Consider the following 26,852-nt stretch of genomic DNA (forward strand, 5'->3'; position numbering starts at 1 on the left):
ATACACCACGCCGCCGTTGACCCTGGCCATTGACCGAGCAACCCAACGTTCCTACCAGCTCCCTCCGCAGGAATGTGTTTTATGACTGGAGGAAACCGATGAGCTATGAAGTTTTCTTTAACGGATGTCCAGTCGGGGCACGGGGTAAGAACGTCACAACAACGAGCCGTACAAACACGCGATCGGAGTGCAAAGTACAAGAAAGGTAAACAAATCACCCAAACACAAACAAACACAACACGAAACCATCCCCACCCTACCAGACAAAGCCCCACTCAGGTATTAACTTGTTTTTCAAAAGCGACCTGGCCACAAATGATAGCTCAACAAAAGTGGCTTATCATTTGGGCATTTACAAGCGGCAAAATCATGTATTATTGACGTGCGGGAGGAAAATGAGAACACGCCCGGGAGATGAACAACGTTCGATCCCGAGGGTAGCGCGCACATTTTCTTCCTGGTGGCCGTCGAAGACCAGGTGGGGTATTGACTTTGGTGTTGGCCGACTCTCTGTGTTGTATTGCATTATATTGCCAAGTTTACTACGTTTATTCTTGGTTCTTTCGGTAAAGTCACGTAGAAGGGAAACAATAAAATAATAAAAAATATAAAACGATAAAATGCTCACGACGTTTCGACTGCAACACAAGCAATCGTCATCAGGTGTGAAAAAAACAGCAATTGAAAAAAAACGCAACTTTTTTTACATTTTCTTGCTGTGTTTTTTTATTGTTTTATATTTTTATTATTTATTGTTTCCCTTCTACGTGACTTTACCGAAAGAACCAAGAATATGAATTCCTGCAGTCCCGTAAGCTTTAAATCAAAATTTACTATGTTTGTTTTCTCATTCATTTGTACCTGACGATGGTTGCTTGTGTTGCAATCGAAACGTCGCATTCTATTATTATTATTAAATTTTCTTTATTTCCACGTGACTTTACCGAAACAACCAAATTTTCTGTGCCATCAAAGCCGCGATGTCTACTTCGCATTCCGTGGATCGGGGCGTTGCGTCGTCGCAAGCTGTCACGGCATGTTCTGAGTTGACCACGGTCGCCACAACACGGCAGGAGAGTTTGTTTGTTCACTTTACCATTCGTACATCAGGCACACAGGTTTAGGTTGTGGGACCGCGATCTTCGCGGAAGATCCAACCCCCGGGGATTTGCTGCATAGGCTCTTTCACGAATTCTAGATTTGAAGCTGTCGTGACTGCAAGGATTCACACTCTTAGTTCTTTCGGTAAAGTCACGTAGGTAAAAAATGAAAATTAATAAAAAAAGTAAAACAATAAAATCACGACGTTTCGGAGGCAACACAAGTCTCCGTCATCAGGTGGGACCGTCACAGCCAGATTTGCTGCATCAAGTGAGGAATTCCGAGGACGAGAGAGGTGCCCGTGCCATGCTGGGCCCCCCCCCTAGCCCCCCTGTGCCCCCGCCCCTCCTTCACCACCCACCCCCCCCCAGCCCCCCAGCTGATGGTTTACAAGTGGCGAGCGGCCGTCAAGACAAACAGCAATCTTCCCCGCGACGACGCCAGGCCAAGGGGCTCTCGCGAGCCCACGCCAAATTGTGACGACCTGTGAAAATTAAACAGCCACACGAACACAAAGATTCTCCCCCCCCCACCCCCTTCCATGTAGCCGATTGCCTGGGGGGGCGGTGTTTAGAGAGAACCCACGGGATGGTGAGACCGGCACCACGCCCGGCCGCCTTTGTCTCCCCTCCCAGTGATTGTGTTTACCCACGCCGCACCCGACTAAGGAAGGCGCGGGCCCGCTCCAGGTACCATCACGCCTCTGAATCGATGTCGGGTTTGTCCGTGTTCGCGGCGCGGTGCGCTAACCGTTGCGCCCCCCCCCCCACCGCTAACGTGTGCATGCACCAACGTAATATTCTTAGGTTTTTTCGGTAAAGTCACGTAGGTAAAAAATAAAAATTTATAATTTGAATTTTTTACCTACGTGACTTTACCGACAAAACCTAAGAATATGAATCCTTGCAGTCACGAAAGCTACAAATCTAGAATCACCAACGTAATATTCATTTGGTATTGGGTGAGTCTGTTTGACCAGTCAGCCAATCGTCGGTCAGTTGATCAGTCAGTAGGTTTGGTCAGCTGGTCGGGCAGTCAGCTGGTCGGCCAGTCAGTTGGTGAGTCATTCATCCGTGAGTTGGGCAGTCGGTCAGCTTTGTGAGCCATCCGATCAGCCAGCCAGTCGGATTGTCTGTTATAAAGTCAACCATTCAGTCAGTTGGTCAGTGAGCACGGCCAGTTAATCATTCATTGAGTCAGCCAGCCAGCCAGCCAGTCCGTCAGTCTGTCAGCTGCTCTGCTTCTCACTCGGACCCGGATGCGTCAATGGGCCTTGAACGGAGAATGCGAGTGAGGTTTACACAAACCCCCCCCAACCCGAACCCCTCCTCACCTCCGCCAGCTCACCTCCCCCCCCCGGTCCCCACTACCAACGCTGGCACCGCCCTTGGCACCCAGTGAGGACATGCTAAGGGATCACCTTCGCCAACGCACGCTGACCAGCGTGAAGTATGGGTTACTTAACCGTATCCACCCCCCACCCACCTACCCCCACTCTACCCCGGTGGTCTCATGTCGTCTAAGCTGGTGGTTGAGACTCGGGACACCTCCAATTTGCGCGGTTGGCTACGTACGGTGCGGAAGAAGTTCAACGTACACATACGCACAAAAAGCCCGCAGCATGCGCACACGCACACGCACACACGGGGCCCATTCAGACCCTGTTAGCGAGCACCACCCATTTATATAAAGAGACCTGGGGCAATCGTTTACGTTTCGTGCAATGCGTTTCGTGACTGTGACCAGGCCATGTGTCCCATAATGGAGGTTTTTGTTGGGTTATATCGCGTGAACATAGATGTGTCGTTCAACAACGCCACCACCCGACACGGCCAATAACCAAGGTTTGTTCACGTTAACAGAATGTGGCCAATTCGTTACTGGTACAGCACACTCGTGGTGTGTTGTTGGAGAGTGAACCCACTACAACATTTACAATTCGGGTGCCGTGACATTTCCACGGTAGTCACAACCAGCATCATCAGGCGACATCGTACTAACGAAGCATCATACTCTCAAACACACCGGTGTGCTGAGCTAGTAACGAATTGGCATGTTTTGTTTACGCGACAAAAAACCTACGATTTGGCTGTGCCGGGTGGCGGCAGGTTTCACGACGCATTTGTATTTACGCGATCTAACCCAAAAGAACCCCTGTCGTGGATAATTTTGGAGGCGAAATCCTACGTCTTAAACATGCCATGATTACGCACCGCTTTGTACCGTTAACTGCCTTTTAAAATGCACCGGGCGTTTTTTTTTTTTAAACTCGATGAATGCGACATCCGCCATCAACGCAGGAATCCCGCATTTAGCGCTCTCTGCAGCTCACTGGGACCATCAATGCCGTCGTAAACGCCACTCGACAGCTGCCCTTCATTGGCCAGACCAAACCATCACCATCGCCAACAACAACATGGGAAGGCGCGCCTCCTGCCGCCGTGCCAGGCTAGGTTGCCTCGGAGTTACCATGGGGGGGGGGGGCGGCTGGGGCAGTGCCGGATTATCGTGGTAGCAAAAGTAGCTACATATATGTAGTAGTAGCTACTACTATGTAGTAGTAGTAGCTACTACTAGCTACTAGTAGTAGCTACTACTACATATGCAGTAGTAGCTACTACGTAGTAGCTACTACATATGCAGTAGTAGCTACTATGTAGTAGTAGCTACTAGTAGTAGCTACTACTACATATGCAGTAGTAGCTACTATGTAGTAGTAGCTACTACTGCATATGTTCACGTTAACAGAACGTGGCCAATTCGTTACTGGTACAGCACACCGGTGGTGTGTTTGGAGAGTGAACCCACTACAACATTTACAATTCGGGTGCCGTGACTATCTACTAGTAGTAGCTACTACTGCATATGTAGTAGCTACGGGCCCCGCACTTTCAAGGGCCCCGCGCTAAATGCTTTCAAGCGATCAATTCCAGTTCAGTGATTCTGCACTTGCTCTACTGCTATAGTACTACACCGCCTTCAACTTTCATGAACGACTGCGTGTTTAAAGTTAGCGATTTGTCGTATTATCTGGCTGTACAGCAAACGAACAAATACATTTACTTTACTATGCAAGTAAAAAAATGTGTGTTTTAATTTTATTTTTATTTAGGGCCCCTTTATAACATATGTTACGAGCCCCACACTTAGCTTAGCCCGGCACTGAGCGGGCGGGGGGGGGACCAAAACTCCACCACACCCGGGCGGTACAGTGCAGGTTAAGGGTCATCAATTGCAGCCCGAAACGGAGCGAGCTTTGAACCCAAGATGGCCGCACCTACCTTGCTACCCACCCCGCCCTCCATCCCCCCCCTTGTGCAACAGATCGGCACAGGAGGCGAACATCTCTCTCTGCGCGAAGTCTCCCCGACCGCAAATCAACTCTCGCCGCCTGGAGATTGCAGCGTTGTTTTGTCTCGATGGCTATCTCCGTCCACCGCTCGTCCCCGTTTGCTAACCCGCGTCTCGCACGCTTGAAAACAATGACGAGACGCGCCTGCTATCGAGCTGTCTCTCACCTTTAGGGCGCCGCGGTGACGATTTGCTCACTTCCTCGCCTGGTATGCAGGAGGTCGTGGGTTAGATCCTGTCCCCCTGATGCCCGTACGCATGGAATTCTGCGTGTTCTCCCCGTGGTCGCGTGGATTTTTCTCAGGGCCCTGCGGATATTCCCCTCCACGCTTGGAATTGTCATGCGTTTTGAGTATTTTACTGCGATACATTTCCACGATGATGATGATGATGAGCCGCATCGTTGATCTATCGTTTATGATAGCCAAGGTGGCTTTTGAAAGAGAGCTATATGGCTCAGTGTGCCCTGCCTGGTAAAATACAATAAAAATTGTTTCGTTTATAGTTTTACCTGGTGGCAAGTGAAGGAATGAACGAGTTTATGGCGGGGCTGGGGGAAACTTTGGCCCGCATTTCACACGGACCACAACCACACACAGCCCTACCACGTACGACGTTAATTCTGCCGCTGCTGCACTAATCGGGTAGCAGACGGGGATATTTTTTGTTCCTACGCGGAAATAACGCTGCCTCTGTCATTTTAGCGCCGTGCTCAGCCGCTTTCGTAGCCGCAAGCGGCCTCTTGCAGCGGCAGAAGTGGCTGGGGACGTGAGTCGATGTTTGTCTGGCGAGAGGTAATTGGAACGTCCCAGGTTGAGCAGATTCAACCAGTGGCATAGCTAGGATATTTTGCGCCCGGGGACAAACTATCAAATTGACGCCCCCCCCCTCCCCCCCGTTTAATCACATACCAAAATGTAATTACATGACATGTAGGCTGTGTGTGGCGGGATATAGAAACTTTTAGGTTGAGGTGTAGATTTGTGCAGTCGTTTCAGGCTGCCGCGCCCGCCGCAATAAGTTATAATGTAACGTTGTAAGCCTCAATTTGGCGTCCCTTTACCTTGGCGCCCGGGGACACATGTACCCCCCTGCCCCCCCCCCTCCCCCTAGCTACGCCTCTGGATTCAACTGTGCGCGGTGAACGAATCGATTTGGTTAAGTCATCATCATCATGATCAGTCGTGCGTATGTTGAACTTCTTTCGCACCGCACATAGCCAACCTTGCTAATCGGAGGTGCGGGGGAAGGACAACAAACTAAACACGAAAAACTGTTCTAAAGAAATGTTCAAACTCGATGATTTAAAAGTGCATAGCTCCAGTGGATTACTACTGTCGGAATGCAAGAGCGTTCCAGACGGCCACATAAGCGCATCTGAAAGTGCGCGATGCGGCGACCGTCTTTGTTCGATGGTTGACGAAAAGCCGCTTCTGCTGCGAGGATGACCACAGTTCCCGTGATGGAGGTTTATGCTCCTTGAGATCAGCGAGGTGTTGTGGGTTCATTCGCGGCGAGTGCGTTGTGGGTCACTCTACTGCTGGATGAAGGATGAGAACCCTCCCCCGAGCCTTCACCATCGCTCACGATCCCGCGATGCAATAATAATCCACCCGGCGCCTAGACACCGGCTCATTTCAGCGCTCCATCTCCTTGCTTCGACATCCTCTCAAGCGATTAGATCGAGTCTCGGGCCATCGTGCCTTTCTGCCGCTTGCTCGCCATTCAAAGCGATGCACGTCGACTGTGATGGCTTCCACGACGATCGCCACGTGCTGTCGAATCAACACGACGATGGCGGCAGCGACGATGACGCTGGCGGCCCCGTGACGGATGTCACCACCACACCACCCCGGCCACCGTCCCGTCGCGCTGTCTCCCCGGCGGTGTCGAGCGAGCGGACACGAACGCCCCTAAACGATGGCACCTCGAGCCCTGTCCCGAGCGTCTCCGCTCCAAAGGTCTCCCGCATTTATTGCCAACGGCCCCGACCGACAGCGGTATCGCTCGCGCATCTCCCATCAGGGACAGTGTGCGGAGTTGGGGGGGTGGGGGCAGCCGAGAGGGGTGCTCAGCGCAGAGAGGGAGCGATGAAATCAGCCTGTGGATTGTTGCTCCGCAAGATCGTGGGAGATGGGTGCCGTGGTGGCTAGGAGATGTTAACTACCTCGCCTGCTATGCAGGAGGTCGTGGGGTCGATCCTGACCCTGACGCCTGCTGTATATTTGGTACTCTTTGGGTACCCTATATATATACATGTGCCTCTAAATAGCTCTCTTCATACGCTCCAGTAATTTTGCTGATTTAATTTAGTTGTTTTATTTTATTTTGTTTTCACCTACGTGACTTTACCGAAAAAACCAAAGAGTATGGATCCTTGCGTGTCTCTTTCTCTCTCCCTGTGGTCACGTGGATTGTTTCTCCGGGTCCTCCGTTTTTTTTCATCCACATTTAGAATCAAAGCGCATTACGACCACATGGCTTCTATAAATCTCCACGTGATAAGCGACTCCACGTGATGGCCAGGTCGCTTCTGAAACACATTCCTGCGGAGGGAGCTGGTAGGAACGTTGGTTTGCTCGGTCAATGGCCAGGGTCAACGGCGGCGTGGTGTATTCCGCAAATATGCCCGACTGTGAGGGCGGGCATAAGTCGGCGTGAGTAGGTTAAACGTTGAGTTTTATAAGGACACCACGGGGTGACCAGCCCCTCCCCTCCCCACCCAGCCCCACCCCACCCAGCCTCTCCCCACCCACCCCCTCTCCACCCTCCCTTCCCCAACCAGCCCCTCCCCACCCAGCCGCTCCCCACCTCCCCTCTCCACCTAGCCCCACCCCTCCCATTTTTGAATCCTTATTGAAGTGAGGGTGGTGACGTAACGGGGCTGTGCACGACGGCTTTGTCTGAACACAGCCAGCACCCGCTGCGAAAATCTGTGCTCTAAAATCTAAATCATGACCGTAATCTCCCAATTATAAGACGTCCAGACAGACAACGATCTCCCCTCCCCGCGTAGCCTCAACAGACTGTTGGGGCAAGTGCTGTTGTGGCCAGCACCACGCACGGCCGCCTTTGTCTCCCCAAGTGGCAATGTTGCGTAATAATTTGAGGCCGAGTCCACTTAGGGGAGGCCCGGCACCGGTTCAGAATAAATCGTCACCGTCTGTTGGTGGTCGTGAACTGGAATCGAACTCGGGTGGCCGGGTTCGAGGTGCAGCTCGCTTCACCCGCTACGCTACCGCTGCTCATCGCGAACAGACCCAACAACACTCAAGCGGCGGCGACGTCTCCACGGCGTTTGTGCCAGGCTAGGTGCACGTTGAGGCCACAACAACGGCGATAGCAGCGTTCATTTCGTCACTAAGTGGCGGCGATGGCACCACGGCGCCTGTGCCAGGCCAGGTGCACCTTGAGTGTCGAAGGCTCTCTGCTGACAGGAGGAGGTCACCGGACAGACCCAGCAGGTGCCATGGGTTGACCGACTGAGATGACCGGTAGATGCACCAAGCTGCGTTTTATCCGCCCGGCGCTCAGCACGTTGTTGTGAGCGTCGCTCCTCTGCCCTCCGTTGCTGTCGTAGGGCCTCCAACTGATTAGTAGCTTCCATCACGAGCCTCCTCCAGAGGCCACACACGTACGTACGGCGCGAAAGAGGTTCAACGCAGGTACACACACCGCACCTGCGATTGGCTACGGTCGGCTACGTACGGCGCTAAAGAAGTTCAACACACGTACACACACCGCACCTCCGATTAGCGCGGTTGGCTACGTACGGCGCGAAAGAAGTTCAACGCACGTACATAAAATACGAGAGTCGGCCCTCATTTAAGGCGTTGCCACGGTAACCCGTGCCAGGCCTCAGCAGGTACGGGGGGAGGGGGGGGGCAGTGAGGAGTGGGGGGGGGGCCACAAAGCGCCCTTTGTTGATCGCTAGCGGCGAGAGTGGGGGGGGGGGCGGTGCGGGACTTGTGTGTGTGGGGGGGTCTCTCTGCACCACCGAGTGATGGAGCAGTAGCTCCAGATGGGCTCCGCGGGGGAAAAACGGCGTGAAACATCCCCCCACGCCAAACACCGCCCCACCCCCCCATCTCGTTACCACCGCCGGCTCCCAACATCTTGGCGTGACGATTGAACAAACGGAAACATTTGAAGAAGGGGGAGGGAAGGAGGGAGACTCGAGGCGACGCTCCTGGCCGGATATTAAATACAAACAAACAAAAAACACGAGAATTTGATCCCGCGATGTTTTGTTGTGGCTGCGTCCAAACGGGGACTTGTGCGACCCGGCTGGGTCGCCTCTGTTGGGGCGAGCGCTCATCTGTTCGGAGCCCTCGATGGGAAGAGAAAGACGAGGAGGTGGAATCGGTGGAAGAGGAGGAGGTGGAGGAGGAGGAGGTGGTGGAGGAGGTGGTGGAGGAGGTGGAGGAGGTGGTGGTGGAGGAGGTGGTGGAGGTGGTGGAGCAGGAGATGGTGGTGGTGGAGGAGGTATAGGAGGTGGAGGAGGAAATGGTGATGGAGGAGGAGGTGGAGGAGGTGGTGGAGGAGGAGGTAGAGGAGGTGGTAGAAGTGGAGGAGGTGGAGGAGGTGGTGGAGGAGGTGGATGAGATGGTGGAGGAGGTGGTGGAGGTGAAGGGAGGGGACTCTAGGGGGGGGGGGGGGCAAAGATAGCGGTGAAACCGCCGGTGCTCTGCCGTCGACGTCACAATGGAGCGATCGCGACAAACAAAACTGTCGCAGTCGGCCAATCAACGTGCGAGCCGCGCCCGTCGTTGGCCAATCGCGCGCCGGACGGGGATGTCCGTCGGAGGCTCCCGCCGCGTGCCCCGTCCGCGGGCGTCGTCCGGGAGGCGAAGTGGAGCCCTCGCTGAGCGACGAATCCGCGTTGAACTCTCCCGGGTTCAAATTGAGTCCTGGGAGAAATCCGGCCAACTCGGGCCCCCCCCCACGAGATCAACGTGGGCCATCTGGAGTCAACTCAACTCAGGCCGTCTTCTGCGCGATCGACTGGCAGAGCAAGTGCCAAGGGTAATTGACGGTGGAGTAATGAGCGGCGCAGCGGTGAGCGGCACCGAGCGATGAACCCGGCCCAACCCGAGTTCTATTCCTTGGCGGTGACTACCATCAGTGGCGAGCGCTACCTGAACTGGTCCTGGGCTATCCCCTTCACCGAGCCCGCACCCACCAGGGGGGTGGAGTACGGTACCACAACGACCCATGGCACCTACATGGGAGTGGGGTTACGACGGCCTTCATCCAGCAGTGGATTAAGTACCCCACGAGTAATTGGCCACAAACAACACCGGCACGGTGATGTTTGTGACACGGCTGACGCTGTGATGGGGGTAAAACACATTCCTGCGGAGGGAGCTGGTAGTAACGTTGGGTTCCTCGGTCAATGGCCAGGGTCAACGGCGGCGTGGTGTATTCCGCAAATATGCCCGACTATGAGGGCGGGCACAAGCCGGCGTGAGTAGGTTAAACGTTGAGTTTTATAAGGGCACCACGGGGTGACCAGCCCCTCCCCACCCAGCCCCACCCTCCCCACCCAGCCCCTCCCCACCCTCCCCTCTCCACCTAGCCCCTCCCCACCCTCCCCTCTCCACCCAGCCTCACCCCTCCCATTTTTGGATGCACGACGGACGGACCGACACAAAAATCCCCTGTGGGCTGGTGTAACCAGGAGCTTCCTACCAGTATAAGTAAACAAATGACCACGTCATTATTGTTTTGATCGGCGGGTGAGTGAGCGTCGTTGACCGGTAACGAGCCACTACTCCATGGAAGCACGTCCAGTAGCCTCACGCGGATGTGGAGATCCGCTAGCCATGCTGCTCGACACGCAGAGAGGGCTTCAGCCCCGAGACGGTTTAATTGCTTGGTCCATAGTGTTTGGGTTTCATGGCCACTCGTCTTCATCGTCGCGGGTTTACGCACCTCCATCCCTCTCAAGATTCGTCCTGCGTCTGGCCTCAATGTGGGCTGCTGCTGCGGCTGATGACCGCGAAACGTCGGACACGAGGTACAAACGTGAAGCAACAAAACAAGCAAAGCCTCTCCGGCTCACCACCCCCACCACTCTTGCGAGGATTCCACGTTCCCATGACGGGCGCGCCTCTCGTTAGAAACAGGACGCTGCTGCCGTCCCATGAAGGGAGAGGGGGCACGCGCGTGTGCCTGGCGCGGCGTTCAGAGCGGGAGAGGAGGCGCAGAAGAGGGGATTGTGACGAAGCGGTGGGGTGGGGCCGTCCATAAATGACGTCACGCGATTTTGGACGATTTTTAACCACCCCCCAACCCACCCACCTTGTCACACGGCGTCACAAAAAGTCAGACCCCCACTCAAATATGACGTCTCAAAGCTCTGCCCTCCTCCCCCCCAAAAAATATAAAACATTATTCAAATCGCTTTAAACTATTGTCATTGTAGTGCGTGTTTAATGTGGTGCTGCACTCTGATGTTGTAGGATAAAATATTTATAAAAATTTTAATTAATGAAATATACGCTGCCAAGCCTGGTGGTGCCCATTCAGACGCTGTCTTTCCGACAGACCTGTTCTTCACCTGAGAACGGCTGTTTGCGTTGTGGCCGAAACGTCGTGAGAATTATTTTATTATGTTTTATTTTTATTATTTCATTATTTCCCTTCTACGTGACTTTACCGAAAGAACCAAGAAGATGAGTAGAACGTGTTGTCGATATTTATGTAAAGTTGCGCATTTTACGTGACGTCACATTTCTCAAACACCCCCCCCCCCTCGTCACACATCGTCACAAATGTCTGACCACCCCCCCCCTAGGTGCGTGACGTCATTTATGGACGGCCCCTAGGGGGAGGGGGGGAGGGGGTTGATGCGGGAAACGCAGCTTAGCGAGGCGACATTCCTCACCGCAGCTGTCGCAAACACACTAATTGGTGGATATCTGGCACCCCGGGGGAGGAACGTGATACTCGCTGGGGGGGCGGCTCGACTGCCCCCTCTCCTTTGTCTTTCACAGCTGCCCCCCCCCACACACCACCACTACCCCCCCCCACACCACCACCACTCCAACATCACGCACCCCCGCCACCGTCCCACACAGCACTAGCAACCGAACAACGAATTCACTCGTCGCTAAGACCGCCAAACCTGCCTCCTCCTCCTCCCCCATCGCTCGCTCGATCGCTCTCACACTCGCTCGCCCTCTATCTTGGACACTATTAAACTCGCTCGCTCACTCACTCGCTCACTCGCTCATCTTACTCTCTCACCAGGACCATCACCACAGCCAGCACTCCCAACTCAGCTCATACTCGTCGTCACCCCCCCGCCTCCCCCCCCCCATCGCTCGATCGCTCGCTCGCTCGCCCTCTATCTTGGACACTATTAAACTCGCTCGCTCACTCGCTCTCTCACTCGCTCATCTTACTCTCTCACCATCACCACAGCCAGCACTCCCAACTCTGCTCACACTCATCGTCACCCCCCCCATCTCCCCCCTCCCTCCCCATTAACAAGGCGGTCTCCCTCCCTTCCCTCGACCCCCTAGCAACGCGGAGACAAAGAGCCGGGTCCCCGCATGGCAACGGTCGCCTAGGCAACACGCCTCGAGCTTCGCAACGCACGCGGCTCGAGTCGCCCAGCGCGTGCCACGCGGTGTCGGTCTGGGGGGGGGGGAGGCGCTGGCGAGACTCGGGATCCGCTGTCGCTGTGCAGGGAGGGAGGGAGGGGGGGGCGGCGATGAGATCCTTTGGGCAAATGCCTTTTTAACGGCGAGGCAATGAGTGACGCAGCTGAGATGGGGTGGCGGGGGGAGGTCAATTGATTCAGGGTTCACGTTGCAACCTCCCCCCAGCCCCCACTCCTCATCGCCCGAATCAATCATTATTCACAACGTCGACATCAGAGCGCCGGCGGTTTCACCGCCTTCTTTGCCCCCCTCCCCCCCTAGAATTTCCTCCCTCCCTCCCTCCCTTCACCACCTCCTCCACCTCCTCCTCTACCACCTCCTCCACCTCATCCTCCATTTCCTCCTCTACCACCTCCTCCACCTCCTCCTCTACCACCTCCTCCACCTCCACCTCATTCTCCACCACCTCCTCCCCCTCCTCCTCCCTCCCTCCCTCCACCTCCACCTCCTCTACCACCTCCTCCACCTCCACCTCATCCTCCACCACCTCCTCCACCTCCTCCTCCACCTCCTCCTCCACTTCCTCCTCCTCCACCACCTCCTCCACCACCTTTACAACACTGGGTGGGATTGAGGGCGTCTTGTACTCGGCAGAATACGGCAGTAATGATGATTCAGAGCGGTGATGATGATGATGTTGTTGTTGATGATGACGACGATAATTGATCACTGTTCCTAACCGAAGTCAATGATGAGGAGCATTGCTTGTTAACACATCCCTCCCTGCTGCTTTCGCTCCGACCACAACTTTCAGGCGCGTGAATCACTTTCCCTTGAGCCGCGCGTCACCCAGAGACGCGGTCACATTCCGACATCGTCATCGTCGTGGGCAACCGCAACCGCGATCTACCCGCTGCTGGATGAAGGCCCCTCTCTGTGTGTGTGTCTCTCTCTCTCTCACGTTCTTGCGTTGCGACAATTCACCCATGCCCCTGGTTCGCGGGCACAATTCATCTCGCTCCGTGGTGGGGTAATGGCTGTGTAGGGTGATGGGTGGGTGAGTGAGTGGGTAGGTGAGCAGATTTCGATTTAAAGCTTTCGTGACTGCAGGGATTCATCTTCTTGGTTCTTTCGGTAAAGTCACGTAGAAGGGAAATAATAAAATAATAAAAATAAAACATCATAAAATAATTCTCACGACGTTTCGACCTGTTATCCACCTGAAGACGGCTGCTTGCGTTGTGGCCGAAACGTCGTGAGAATTATTTTATTATGTTTTATTTGTATTATTTTATTATTTCCCTTCTACGTGACTTTACCGAAAGAACCAAAAGGTGAGCAGATGCTTGGGTATGTGGGGGTAGGTGGGTGGGTGGGGAGGCGGCTGAGCGGGTAGGTATTTGGGTGAGTGGGTTGATGGGAACGTGAGTGGGTACATGGGTGGATGGGGTGATGGGTGAGTGGGTAGGTGGATACGTGAGTGGGGAGTTAGGTGGGTGGGTTATTTGATGGGAGTTGGGCTATTGGGTGGGTGGGTGGATAGGTGAGTGGTTATTTGGGTGGGTGGGTTATTGGTTGGGTGAGTGGATTGTGGGTATGTGAGTGGGTGGGTATGTTTATGTAGGTGGGTGAGTGGATGTTTGTGTAGGTGGGTGGGTAGGCTTAGGTGGGTGGGTGAGCAGGCAGGCTCGGACAACAAAGATAACGATCCCCCGTGTAGCCTTAACAGACTGTTGGGGCAAGTGCTGTTAGCGAGCACCTATAAAGTTCGGCATGGCACGCGAGGGGGTGGGTGGACAGTACCACGCACGTAGTTTTTTGTCTCCCTTATGGCGATGTTAACACACCGCACCAGGTCTCTCATTTGAGGCTGAGTCGACCTAGGGGGGGGGAGGGAGGCCTAGGACCGGTTCAGATAATCGTCACTGGCGTTGGCCGTGAGCTGGTGGTGGGGTACGGGTAGGGGGTAGGAGCGCAGCGCGCTAACCGCTGCACCGCCGCTCCCCACACTCACTCACTCACACGCACAACACCTCCCGACGAATTTGTCTGCACCTGCTCAGACAACGCCGAGCCGCATTCCAGGGAAAGTGTTCGAAGCAACACGTCTTGGGGTTGCACGCGTGGGCGGAGCGGGCGGCGTGCGGACGGCGGGGGGGGGGGGCAGACGAGGTGTAGGGAGGGTTTGAGATGTTCCTCTTGTGGGCAGGAACGTCGGCAGGCGGTGGGAGTGAGCGGCTAGCGGTATTTCTTTTTTCTTCCGACAAAGCGCCGGGCACGCGGAGCGCGCAGCAACGACGGTGCAGAGTTGGCTCACCTTGCAGCCGGCATCGCGCGCTCATAACCTTCTTCCACGCACGCTCACAAAGACAAAGATCCGTCGCATAGCCTCAACGGGTTGTTGGGGCAAGTGCTGTTAGCGAGCACCTGTGTAGGCCGGCACGGCACACGAGGGGGTGGGTGGCCAGCACCACGCGCGGCCGCCTTTGTCTCTCCAGCGGCGATGTTTACACACCACACCAGGTACTCATTTGGGGCTGAGTCGACCTACGGGAGGCCCAGGACCGGTTCGGATAATCGTAACTTGGTGTTCGGCTGTGAGCGGGAATCGAACTTGGGTCGCCTACACCACACACACACAGGCAGAGAGTCGTCATCTCCAGCGGCAGTCACGTGACGGGGGGCATCATCATCTTCACACGGGGGACCCCGTCACGCGGCACGACCAGCAGGAGGCCCAGACGCAGGAGCCTCCCCCTGACCTCTGACCTCTTGCGGCTCAACTCACGGTGCGAGGGCATTCATCCTTCCCGGCCATTCCGTCAATCACCTACAGGACGAACGCCTCACCCCACCCCAAAAACGCCACGCCAGTGTAGCGAACTATTGCTTGAACTGCAATTTTTCGTACAAATTTATTTTAACCAGGCAAGGGCCCGTCTGAGCTTTGTGGCAATTTTTTATTTTCAGAAGCGACCCTGGCCAACACCAACGGTAGTAGCCCGACCAAGTGACCTATCATCATCATGGTCATCGCGTGGTAATGTGTGGCAGCCACACACTCTGAACGCGTGACGTCGATTCTAAATGTGGAGGGGAAAAAACGGGAAGTGCCCAGAGAAAAAATACCCACGCGGACACGGGGAACACGGGGAGAGAGAGACACGCAAACCCCTAATATACAGCAGCAGGCGTCAGGGTCGGGATCGAACCCATGACCTTCCTGTAGACCAGGCGAGGTAGTAAACATCTACTAGCCACCGTGATGATGATGAAAGGGACACGCAAACTCCAAATATACAGCAGCAGGCGTCAGGGTCGGGATCGAACCCACGACCTCTTGTACACCAGGCGAGGTAGTTAACATCTCCTAGCCACCGTGATGATAATGAGAGAGAGACACACAAACTCCAAATATACAGCAACAGGCGTCAGGGTCACGGATCGAACCCACGACCTCCTGTATACCAGGCGAGGTAGTTAACATCTCCTAGCCACCGTGATGATGATGAGAGAGAGACACGCAAACTCAAAACATAGAGCAGGCGTCAGGGTCGGGATCGAACCCACGAACTCCTGTATGCCACCGCGCTAAGAAGGGCTAATTGACCATATTTCACCCGGATCGCCAGTTCGTCTCGGTGAACGAGACGCGCGCCAGGCCCGGTTGAAGGCGCGTCGCTCGCCGGCCCGCTGTTGGCCGTGGCCTGGAGTTGAATTCGGTCTTCGTCGCCGGAAGTCACGGCTCAGCGTGCTAACCGCGGCGCCGCCACTCCCCTCGTGGCACGCGCAGCGGCACGGCTCGAAGGTGAAGTGACTCGACAGCGCTCGTGAGGGTTGGGGAGATTTTTTGCCGAGCCGGTGGTTTCACAATGATCACCACAAAAGTCCCGTTACCCCCTCCCCCCTCCCCGCCTCCAGCGCACCGCAGGGCGCCTCTCGAGTGTGGCAGATACCCACTCCACCGGACGAATTGCTCCACCATCGTGGTTGCTCCACCGTCGGAGTTGCTCCATCATGGCAGTTGCTCCACCGTGGCAGTTGCTCCACCATGGCAGTTGCTCCACCATCGGAGTTGCTCCACCATCAGAGTTGCTCCACCATGGCAGTTGCTCCACCGTCGGAGTTGTTCCACCATTGCAGTTGCTCCACTATCGTAGTTGCTCCACCATGGGAGTTGCTCCACCACGGCAGTTGCTCCACCATGACAGTTGCTCCACCATGACAGTTGCTCCACCATGGCAGTTGCTCCACCATGACAGTTGCTCCACCATGGCAGTTGCTCCACCATGACAGTTGCTCCACCATGGTAGTTGCTCCACCATGACAGTTGCTCCACCATGACAGTTGCTCCACCGTCGTGGTTGCTCCACCGTGGCAGTTGCTCCACCATGGCAGTTGCTCCACCGTAGCAGTTGCTCCACCATCGTGGTTGCTCCACCATCGGAGTTGCTCCACCATGGCAGTTGTTCCACCATCGGAGTTGCTCACCATGGCAGTTGCTCCACCATGGCAGTTGTTCCACCATCGGAGTTGCTCACCATGGCAGTTGTTCCACCGTTGGAGCTGCTCCACCGTCGGAGCTGCTCCACCATGGCAGTTGCTCCACCATGACAGTTGCTCCACCATGGCAGTTGCTCCACCATGACAGTTGCTCCACCATGGTAGTTGCTCCACCGTCGTGGTTGCTCCACCGTGGCAGTTGCTCCACCATGGCAGTTGCCCCACCGTAGCAGTTGCTCCACCATCGTGGTTGCTCCACCATCGGAGTTGCTCCACCATGGCAGTTGTTCCACCATCGGAGTTGCTCACCATGGCAGTTGCTCCACCATGGCAGTTGTTCCACCATCGGAGTTGCTCACCATGGCAGTTGTTCCACCGTTGGAGCTGCTCCACCGTCGGAGCTGCTCCACCATGGCAGTTGCTCCACCATGGCAGTTTCTCCACCATTGGAGCTGCTCCACCATGGCAGTTGATCCACCATGGCAGTTGCTTCACCGTGGCAGTTGCTCCACCATCTGAGTTGCTGCACCATCAGAGTTGCTCCACCATGGCAGTTGCTCCACCATGGCAGTTGCTCCACCATCTGAGTTGCTGCACCATCAGAGTTGCTCCACCATGGCAGTTGCTCCACCAGGCCGAGTTGCTACACCATGGCAGTTGCTCCACCATGGCAGTTGCTCCACCAGGCCGAGTTGCTACACCATGGCAGTTGCTCCACCATGGCAGTTGCTCCACCAGGCCGAGTTGCTACACCATGGCAGTTGCTCTACCATCGGAGTTGCTCCACCATGGCAGTTGGTCGGACTTGTGCGACACAAGCGCAGGTGATGAGGCACGCGCTACAATCGCTCAGCACGCTCCGTGTCAACGACGCTCTGAAGAAGGGCGATTGCCCGAAACGACGCCTTCATTTAAGTACCCCGAGGTCAAGGTTCACTTCCTGGGGTGATCGGGATTTTGCCTGCGCTGTGCAGCTCTCGCGAGATCTGGAACGTGTTGTGCCGTTTATCATGGTTCTGGGTTAGTGAGTGAGTGGGTGGGTCGGTGAGTGGGTGAGTGAGGGGGTGAGTGAGTGGGTGAGTGAGTGGGTGGGTAAGTGAGTGGGTGAGTGAGTGATTGAGTGAATGGGTGAGCGAGTGGGTGGGTGAGTGAATGGGTGGGTGGATGAGTGAGTGGGTGAGTGGGTAAGTGAGTGGGTGAGTGGGAGAGTGAGTGGGAGAGTGAGCGGGTAGGTTAGTGGGTGAGTGGGTGGGTGAGAGAATGAATGGGTGAGTGGGTGAGTGAGTGGGTGAGCGAGTGGGCGGGTAAGTGAGTGGGTGAGCGAGTGGGTGAGTGAGTGGTTGAGTGAGTGAGTGGGTGAGTGGATGAGTAGGTGAGTGGGTGAGTAGGTAAGTGGATGAGTGAGTGGGTGAGTGGATGAGTAGGTGAGTGGGTAAGTCAGTGGGTAAATGAGTGGGTGAGTGGGTGAGTGAGTGAGTGGGTAAGTGAGTGGGTGAGTGATTGAGTGGGTGAGTGAATGGGTGAGCGAGTGGGTGGGTGAGTGAATGGGTGAGTGGATGAGTGAGTGGGTGAGTGGGTAAGTGAGTGGGTGAGTGGGTGAGTGAGTGGGTGGGTAAGTGAGTGGGTGAGTGAGTGATTGAGTGGGTGAGTGAATGGGTGAGCGAGTGGGTGGGTGAGTGAATGGGTGAGTGGATGAGTGAGTGGGTGAGTGGGTAAGTGAGTGGGTGAGTGGGAGAGTGAGTGGGAGAGTGAGCGGGTAGGTTAGTGGGTGAGTGGGTGGGTGAGAGAATGAATGGGTGAGTGGGTGAGTGAGTGGGTGAGCGAGTGGGCGGGTAAGTGAGTGGGTGAGCGAGTGGGTGAGTGAGTGGTTGAGTGAGTGAGTGGGTGAGTGGATGAGTAGGTGAGTGGGTGAGTAGGTAAGTGGGTGAGTGAGTGGGTGAGTGGATGAGTAGGTGAGTGGGTAAGTCAGTGGGTAAATGAGTGGGTGAGTGGGTGAGTGAGTGGGTGAGTGGGTGGGTGAGTGAATTAATGGGAGAGTGGTTAGGTGAATGGGTAAGCGAGTGGGTGGGTGAGTGAGTGGTTGAGCAAAATGAGTAAACTGGCCTTTACCCCCCTCCAACTGGTTCTGGCCATTTGCCCAGCAGGTTATGTTTACTTCCTCGCTTTCCACACACAGTGGCGCATCGATGCAATGCGGCACTTTACAAAAGTAAATGATTATTATATGTTTGCTAAGCGAGGTCACGTCTGGTTACCCGCCTCGCTTGCGCGGCGGCGGCGGTGGCAGCTGCCGAGTGAAAAGTCCCCAACGACGCGGCAACTTCGGCTTTTCCGTCGGTTCGCCGAGCTCACGTTGCTCCCCGCCACCCCCCCCCCACTCCGCTTGTCGGGTCGGAACGTCGGCGACTTCCGCTTAGCGGAGAGGACGGTGAAGCGTCGCGGGGCAACGAGCGTGGAAAAGCCACGTGGAGTTCACGAGAGGTCACGAGCTCCTCGACCTCGCGAGAGACCTCCGTCGTCAGAGAACGTCCGTGGTGAGATGTTAACTCCATCGCCTGGTACACAGGAAGTTGCGGGTTCGATCCCGATGCTGACGCCTGCTGCTGTATATTTGGAGCTTGTGTGTCTCTCTCATCATCATCACGGTGGCTAGGAGATGTTAACTCCATCGCCTGGTACACAGGAAGTTGCGGGTTCGATCCCGATGCTGACGCCTGCTGCTGTATATTTGGAGCTTGTGTGTCTCTCTCATCATCATCATCACGGTGGCTAGGAGATGTTAACTCCATCGCCTGGTACACAGGAAGTTGCGGTTTCGATCCCGATGCTGACGCCTGCTGCTGTATATTTGGAGTTTGTGTGTCTCTCTCATCATCATCATCATCACGGTGGCTAGGAGATGTTAACTCCATCGCCTGGTACACAGGAAGTTGCGGTTTCGATCCCGATGCTGACGCCTGCTGCTGTATATTTGGAGTTTGTGTGTCTCTCTCATCATCATCATCACGGTGGCTAGGAGATGTTAACTCCATCGCCTGGTACACAGGAAATTGCGGGTTCGATCCCGATGCTGACGCCTGCTGCTGTATATTTGGAGTTTGTGTGTCTCTCTCATCATCATCATCACGGTGGCTAGGAGATGTTAACTCCATCGCCTGGTACACAGGAAGTTGCGGTTTCGATCCCGATGCTGACACCTGCTGCTGTATATTTGGAGTTTGTGTGTCTCTCTCATCATCATCATCACGGTGGCTAGGAGATGTTAACTCCATCGCCTGGTACACAGGAAGTTGCGGGTTCGATCCCGATGCTGACGCCTGCTGCTGTATATTTGGAGTTTGTGTGTCTCTCTCATCATCATCATCACGGTGGCTAGGAGATGTTAACTCCATCGCCTGGTACACAGGAAGTTGCGGTTTCGATCCCGATGCTGACGCCTGCTGCTGTATATTTGGAGTTTGTGTGTCTCTCTCATCATCATCATCACGGTGGCTAGGAGATGTTAACTCCATCGCCTGGTACACAGGAAGTTGCGGTTTCGATCCCGATGCTGACGCCTGCTGCTGTATATTTGGAGTTTGTGTGTCTCTCTCATCATCATCATCACGGTGGCTAGGAGATGTTAACTCCATCGCCTGGTACACAGGAAGTTGCGGTTTCGATCCCGATGCTGACGCCTGCTGCTGTATATTTGGAGTTTGTGTGTCTCTCTCATCATCATCATCACGGTGGCTAGGAGATGTTAACTCCATCGCCTGGTACACAGGAAGTTGCGGGTTCGATCCCGATGCTGACGCCTGCTGCTGTATATTTGGAGTTTGTGTGTCTCTCTCCCAGCGGTCGCGTGGATTTGTCTCCGGGTCGTCCGGTTTTTCGCCTCCACATTGAGAGTAGTTGGCTGCTTTAAATGTCCACGTGATGAGCCACTTCGTGGTGCTATCATCTGTGGCCAGGTCGCTTCTGAGAAAGAGCTACGTAGCTCAGTGGGCCTCACCTGCTAAAATAAAAATCGCAGTACAAACATCTCCCGCCCTGGAGCTCACGGACCACAACCCCTGAACCTCATCATCCACACACGAACCATGGCAGCAGCAGCAGGAGCTGATGATGATGATGCAGATACGTGCGGATGATGATGATGATGACGATGATGATTCACACACAGGAAATTAAAAACTATCCGGTGCAGTGTGCAGCGACTGTGGTCTCCGCCCAGAACAGAAGCACCTCAGGACGCGTGACCACAGACGCAAGCCCACGATTGACAAACAAGAACGAGGAGGCGTCACGCGTGTACGTACGCACGTTGAACTTCTTTCGCACCGTACGTAACCAACCGTGTAAATCGGAGGTTGCAGGGGAAGGACCACAAACTAAAAACACAAAGAGCAGTTGTATAGAGGTGAGCTCTCTGTGCCTATACTAAAATTGGAACGATACAGAGAAGATTAGCATGGGCCCTGCGCAAGGATGACACGCAAATTCGTGAAGCGTTTCAGTGCCTTCCTAATATGGGAAGGAGGAGCGTTCCAGACGGCCTCAGAAGCGCACGTGAAGGCGCAGCGCGATGTGGTGACCACCGCAATTTGTTCCGATGGCCAGCAACAAGCCACGGATGACCGCAGTGCCACGCAGTGCCATGTGTTCACGTGTTCACGTGGCAGTGCCACCTGTTCTGCTTGTTATTTTCGTTTCCGGCCCCTTGGCTGGGTGGCTACCGTTTTGTTTTGCTCTGGCTCACGGGACATTGAGAAGATAAAACATAAAATAGATCGCAGTAAGGAATTATAATTGGCGAATGCTTTCGCCAACCTCCCATTTTGCAATCACGCGGTCGTCATAGCGACCGTCGGACGCAATCTACGTGAAGCGAGCGAGGAAGTCAATGGCGGAAGCAGCGAAGTCTGCGCTGGAGATCCGTGTGGGCGACGCGGACGCGACACGGGGCGACGCGGGGCGACGCGGGGCGATGGACCGATCTCCATCCCACATTCCCCGACACGCTGCGGGAAAAGATTCGGGTGGAAGGACACAACGGCTGAACGCGAGACGAAGTGTGTGTGTGTGAGTGAGTGAGAGCACGTGGCCTGGCACAGGCGACGTAGGGACAAATGACGGTGTTGGTGTGAGTGAGTCCGTGGGGAGTGGTGGCGCAATGGTTGGCGAGCTGTGTTACGAACCCGGCGATCCGGGTTCAATACCCACTCACGGTCAACACCAGTAGTGACGATTATCTGAAGTGGTCCTGGGCCTCCCCTGGGGTGACTCAGCCTCAAATGAGCACCTTGATGCGGTGGGTTAACATCGCCACTGGGGAGACAAAGGCGGCCGGGCGTGGTGCTAGCCACCCAAACCCCCTCGTGTGCCGTGCCGGCCTTCACAGGTGCCACTCACTAACAGCACTTGCCCCAACAGTCTGTTCAAGCTATACGGGGGATTTTTAGTGAGTGTGAGTGAACCGAGTTCAACACACGGCCAACATCCGTGACGACACTCTAAGCCGGTCCTGGGTCTCCCCTAGATCGACTCAGCCTCAAATGAGGAAGTCCAGTGCGCTGCTGACCATGTAGCCCATGTCACCGTTCCGAGACAACCAGATGCATCACAATCGTCCCTAAAACGTTTGAGTCCCCGGCCACTTTCCCACCGCTCGTTCGCAGCACCTCGCTCAGCACAGCCTACGTGGCCCACTTTCAATGCCGGCTCATGCTGAAAGTTTTTTCCCGAAAACCCGGGCCGACGTTCGAGCGAGCCACCGGACTGGAGTTCGGGGTCAAACCTACACCCCCCCATGCAAGCTGCATTACGCCTCCAGGCTCCGCAAACTGACTCCGGTGGGGATTTTCCATGCCGCCAAACCGTCCGGGCGTGCTTAATGCGCTTTTGTGAAGCTTTCACATGAATGGACGGGCATCGGCTGACCTGCCAACACGAACCGGAGTTGCGATCCCGTGACCCGGGCTTTGGACGTTAGCCTGAGCTGGCGTCTCAATCGATTGAAGAAGCCCCAAGTGCCTCTGTCAAGGATGTGCGCCGCTGGATCTATAAAATACATCGCGAGAGTAACCGTTCGGTCGCCAAGCAGAACGTCCACGGCGTTTTGACGGCTGGAGCCACGCAATGGAACGAGGAAAAAGGAGACGGAGCGACGAAATCCGCTTTCCGCGTTGCAGCAGCTTTGGTGGATCGCTGCCCGGCAAGGACTGCGCTAGAGGATTGGCGACACGGACGGCTTGGCGACGGGGGCCTTCGTCTAGCCTGCGGATTGACCTTGGCTGTCGCCTGATGAAGCTGGTTGCGATTACTGGCGAAACGTCGTACTCAGATTGTGGCTTGGCTCTCCAACACACCGGTGGTGCTGTGCTAGTGACGAATTGGCCACGTTCTGTTTACGTGACAACCCTTGCTAGTTGGGCTGTGTCGGGTGGTGGCGGTTTTAACGACACATTAATATATTTACACGATCTAACCCAAACAAAAACCTCTACTATGGATTGACCTTGGCTGACGACGACGACGACGATGATTCATTCGTCAATTCAGTTTTTTTTTGCAGAAAGAACTCGCGATACGTTGCAGTTTAAATTAAAGAGAGGTAAGACCTCCTACCTTATCAAAATGAGAGGACATACTGATGGAAAAGCTGAAAGGAAAAATTAGTCTTGCAGAGTTTCCTGAACTGTTCCCGAATGTGGGGGGAATGACACGCAAACTCCAAATATACAGCAACAGGCGTCAGGGTTGAGATCGAACCCACGACCTCCTGTATACCAGGCGAGGTAGTTAACATCTCCTAGCCACCGTAATGATGATGATGATGATCAGAGAGACACCGCAAACTCCAAATATACAGCAGGCATCAGGGTCGGGATCGAACCCACGACCTCCTTTACACCAGGCGAGGTAGTTGACATCTCATAGCCACCGTGATAATGATGATGAGAGAGAGAGACACCGCAAACTCCAAATATACAGCAGCAGGCGTCAGGGTCGGGATCGAACCCACGACCTCCCAGCGTAGAATGACCAATTCTAGGTCGGGCTAGCAGGACCTTGCCGGAGGACCGTCTTTGTTCGACGGCTAGCCAAAAGCCGCCGCCGCTGCTGCTGCGATCGCCGCAGTTTTCGTGGTGACGGTTTTCGCATCCTTGACGAGATCAGCGAAGGTGTTGTGGGTTCATTCGTGGCGAGCGCTTCGTGTGTGACGATGATGACGACGACGGAGGGCGTGCGCTGATTCGACAGTTCATAGAAGTTTGAGTGTTTATCGCGACGCATGGGTGGGTTTTCTCCGGGACACCCCCGGTTTCCTCCCACCGCTCACTAACAGCCGTGGTCAATCCACTGCTGGATGACGGTCTCTTCCCCAATCTGTCGCCGTCTCTCACTCTCCCCCCCCCCCCCCGCGATGACGCGACGACTTGGCCGGCACCTTCGCGTGCGGGCCGATCGCGGTCGTCACCACAGCGCGCTCGCCACGAGTGAATCCACAGCAACTCGCTGATCTCATCAAGGAGGATAAACCACGATCACCACGCGAACTGCGTCGGATTTTGTCTGGCCATCGAAACAAAGACGGTGGTGGCCGCGGCGAGCGCTTTCAGACGCGCTTCTGCGGCCGTCTGGAACGCTCTTCCTTCCAATATGACGAAGCCACCGGAGCCATGCACTTTAAAATCATCTGTATTGACAAACTCATTTCTTTGCAAATGCATTTTAATTGTTAGTTTGTCGTCCTCTCCCCCCGCACCACCGATTAGCACGGTCGGCTACGTACGGTGCGAACAAAGTTCAACGTACGTACACGTACGTCACCATCATTAGCATCGCTCCTTCCCGACATTCCTCACGAAACCCTCGTCGCAAGCGCCATTCAGTCTCGGCCCTGACGCAGGATTGACGGTCGCAGCTTGACAAACGCCGATTGTGCGACAATGCCACGATCCAGCCCAACGGGCAAAGCGCGTTGGTCGCTCGTCGGAGAGAGACAGAGAGAGGGGGCTTCGCAGTTCGAATCCAGCGGCCGCCCTGGTTAATACCGCGGGTGTACAATGGCCACTACTACCACGACATTGCACCATCCGCTTCACTCACAGTGGATTTTCCGCATTCAAAAAGTTTTGACTGCAAAACGACTCACTTGGGATGATACTCGCAGCAGCACCCCTCATCCTATTATCCGTGATTTTTTGCAGGCAAATGGGAGTCACACCTGCGGACAATAGGATCCGTGATGCTGGGATTCTGAACAATTCGGGATCCCCGCAGGTGGCGAGAAGGTAAACTGATGACTCCCTATTCACACAGGTGACCCTCTAATCACACAGGTGGTCACGTGACCCTCTATTCACACAGGTGGTCACGTGACCCTCTATTCACACAGGTGGTCACATGACCCTCTAATCACACAGGTGGTCACGTGACCCTATATTCACACAGGTGGTCACGTGACCCTCTATTCACACAGGTGGTCACGTGACCCTCTATTCACACAGGTGATCACGTGACCCTCTATTCACACAGGTGGTCACGTGACTCTCTATTCACACAGGTGGTCACGTGACTCTCTATTCACACAGGTAGGGAGTTCAGCGATTTAGTGAGTTAGTCCGCCGAGTGGGTGAAGCAACGTCCGCTCAACGTCGCCGCTCGCCTCTGCACGCGACGTGAGACTTTACAGACGGTGTGGATGAATGTTAAAAAAAATCGGTTGTGGAACGTTCGCAAGGTTACAACCCCGCATTGAGCAATGCACACTGGGTCCACACACACGCACAGACAACGTGCACACAAAGATACAGATCCCCTGTATAGCCTTTGACAGGCTGTTGAGGCAAGTGCTGTTAGCGAGAAGCAGCGGCCCACGACGGGCTGAGTGGCCAACACTTGCGCATGGCGGCCTTTGTCTCCCCCAGTCGCGACGTCTTATACACACCGCACCATGTGCTAATTTGAGGCTGAGTCGACCTAGGGAAGGCCCAGTGGCAAATCAGGTTAATTATGGCTGGAGTTGAGCGGGAATCGACTTTGGATCGCCGGGTTCATAGCGCAGCGCGCCAACCGCTGCACTACCGCTCCCACGCTCACAGACGCACGTGCACAGACACACAGATACACAGACACACAGATACACAGATACACAGACACACAGACACACAGATACACAGACACGCAGACACACAGATACACATACACAGACACACAGATACACAGACACAGACACACAGATACACAGACACACAGATACACAGACACACAGACACAAAGAAACACAGACACACAGATACACAGACACACAGATACACAGACACACAGATACACAGACACACAGATACACATACACAGGCACACAGACACACAGATACACAGACACAGACGCACAGATACACAGATACACACACGCGCACAGACGCGCACACCCCCCTGTAGCACATTCCTGCATCGCAGCACCTTACAGGGACGGCTATCTCGATGTCAAGCTCCACAGACACAACGTGACTCTCTCTCTCTCTGTGTGTCTCTCTCCCTTCTTCCCCGTGTACCCTTCATGCACTGTGCCAGTCGGTACATCGTGATGACGACGATGGTGACCGCCGATAGTGCGGATGGGTATTGGAGCTGCATGGAGACATCCTCTCTGTTCAAATGAGCATGGAGTTGACAGGGTGGGGGGTGGGGTGTGGTCGGAGCGAAGCACCTCCGTTATGTCCCGAGCCAGTAGTGGAAATTCCACATTCCTTGGCCGTGGGCCAGTCCCTCCATTGGGCAAGTTTGAATTCGCGTGAGCCAATGCTGCACTGTGTCCAGGGTATGTGCCGCCACTATTTAAATGACGATTGGCCGAGCACACATGCCTATAAGACTCCGAACGCCAAGCGGCCAGCAACGAACAGCACCGTCGTGAACGTTGTTAATGGGTCAGGGTGCAAAAAAACGGGTTTGTTGAACTGATGCAAAGGTCGTTAACTGTGAGAACTCGGGCGCGAGAGACGATGGCGGGAGACGGAGTTTAAGTTTCATAGTTTGCTGCAATGAGCGAGGTAGTGGAGGAGACTGGGAGCTCCAGCTGGGTTCCAAATCGTGCACACTCGCAACAGATCCGGGGGGAACTCCCTCGCCTGGTCTACAGGAGGTCATGGGTTCGATCCCAACCCTGACGCCTGCTGCTGTATATTTGGAGATTTCGTCTCTCTCTCTTATCATCACGGTGGCTAGGAGATGTTAACTACCTCGCCTGGTGTACAGGAGGTTCATGGGTTCGATCCCAACCCTGACGACTGCTGCTGT

General features: G+C 54.8%; 1 protein-coding gene and 1 non-coding gene across 2 annotated transcripts in view; one reads left to right on the forward strand and one right to left on the reverse strand.

Moving 5' to 3' along the window:
• LOC144951364 (integrin alpha-6-like) overlaps nucleotides 1–26,852 on the reverse strand; it is a 92,168-nt gene that overhangs the window by 57,299 nt on the left and 8,017 nt on the right.
• LOC144951522 (U6 spliceosomal RNA) lies at nucleotides 20,960–21,070 on the forward strand. Its single transcript, XR_013640511.1, has one exon. It is a non-coding gene; the product is annotated as a U6 spliceosomal RNA (small nuclear RNA).

The sequence above is a fragment of the Lampetra fluviatilis genome, chromosome 62 (assembly GCF_964198595.1).
Source record: "Lampetra fluviatilis chromosome 62, kcLamFluv1.1, whole genome shotgun sequence".
Taxonomy (NCBI): Eukaryota; Metazoa; Chordata; class Hyperoartia; order Petromyzontiformes; family Petromyzontidae; genus Lampetra; species Lampetra fluviatilis.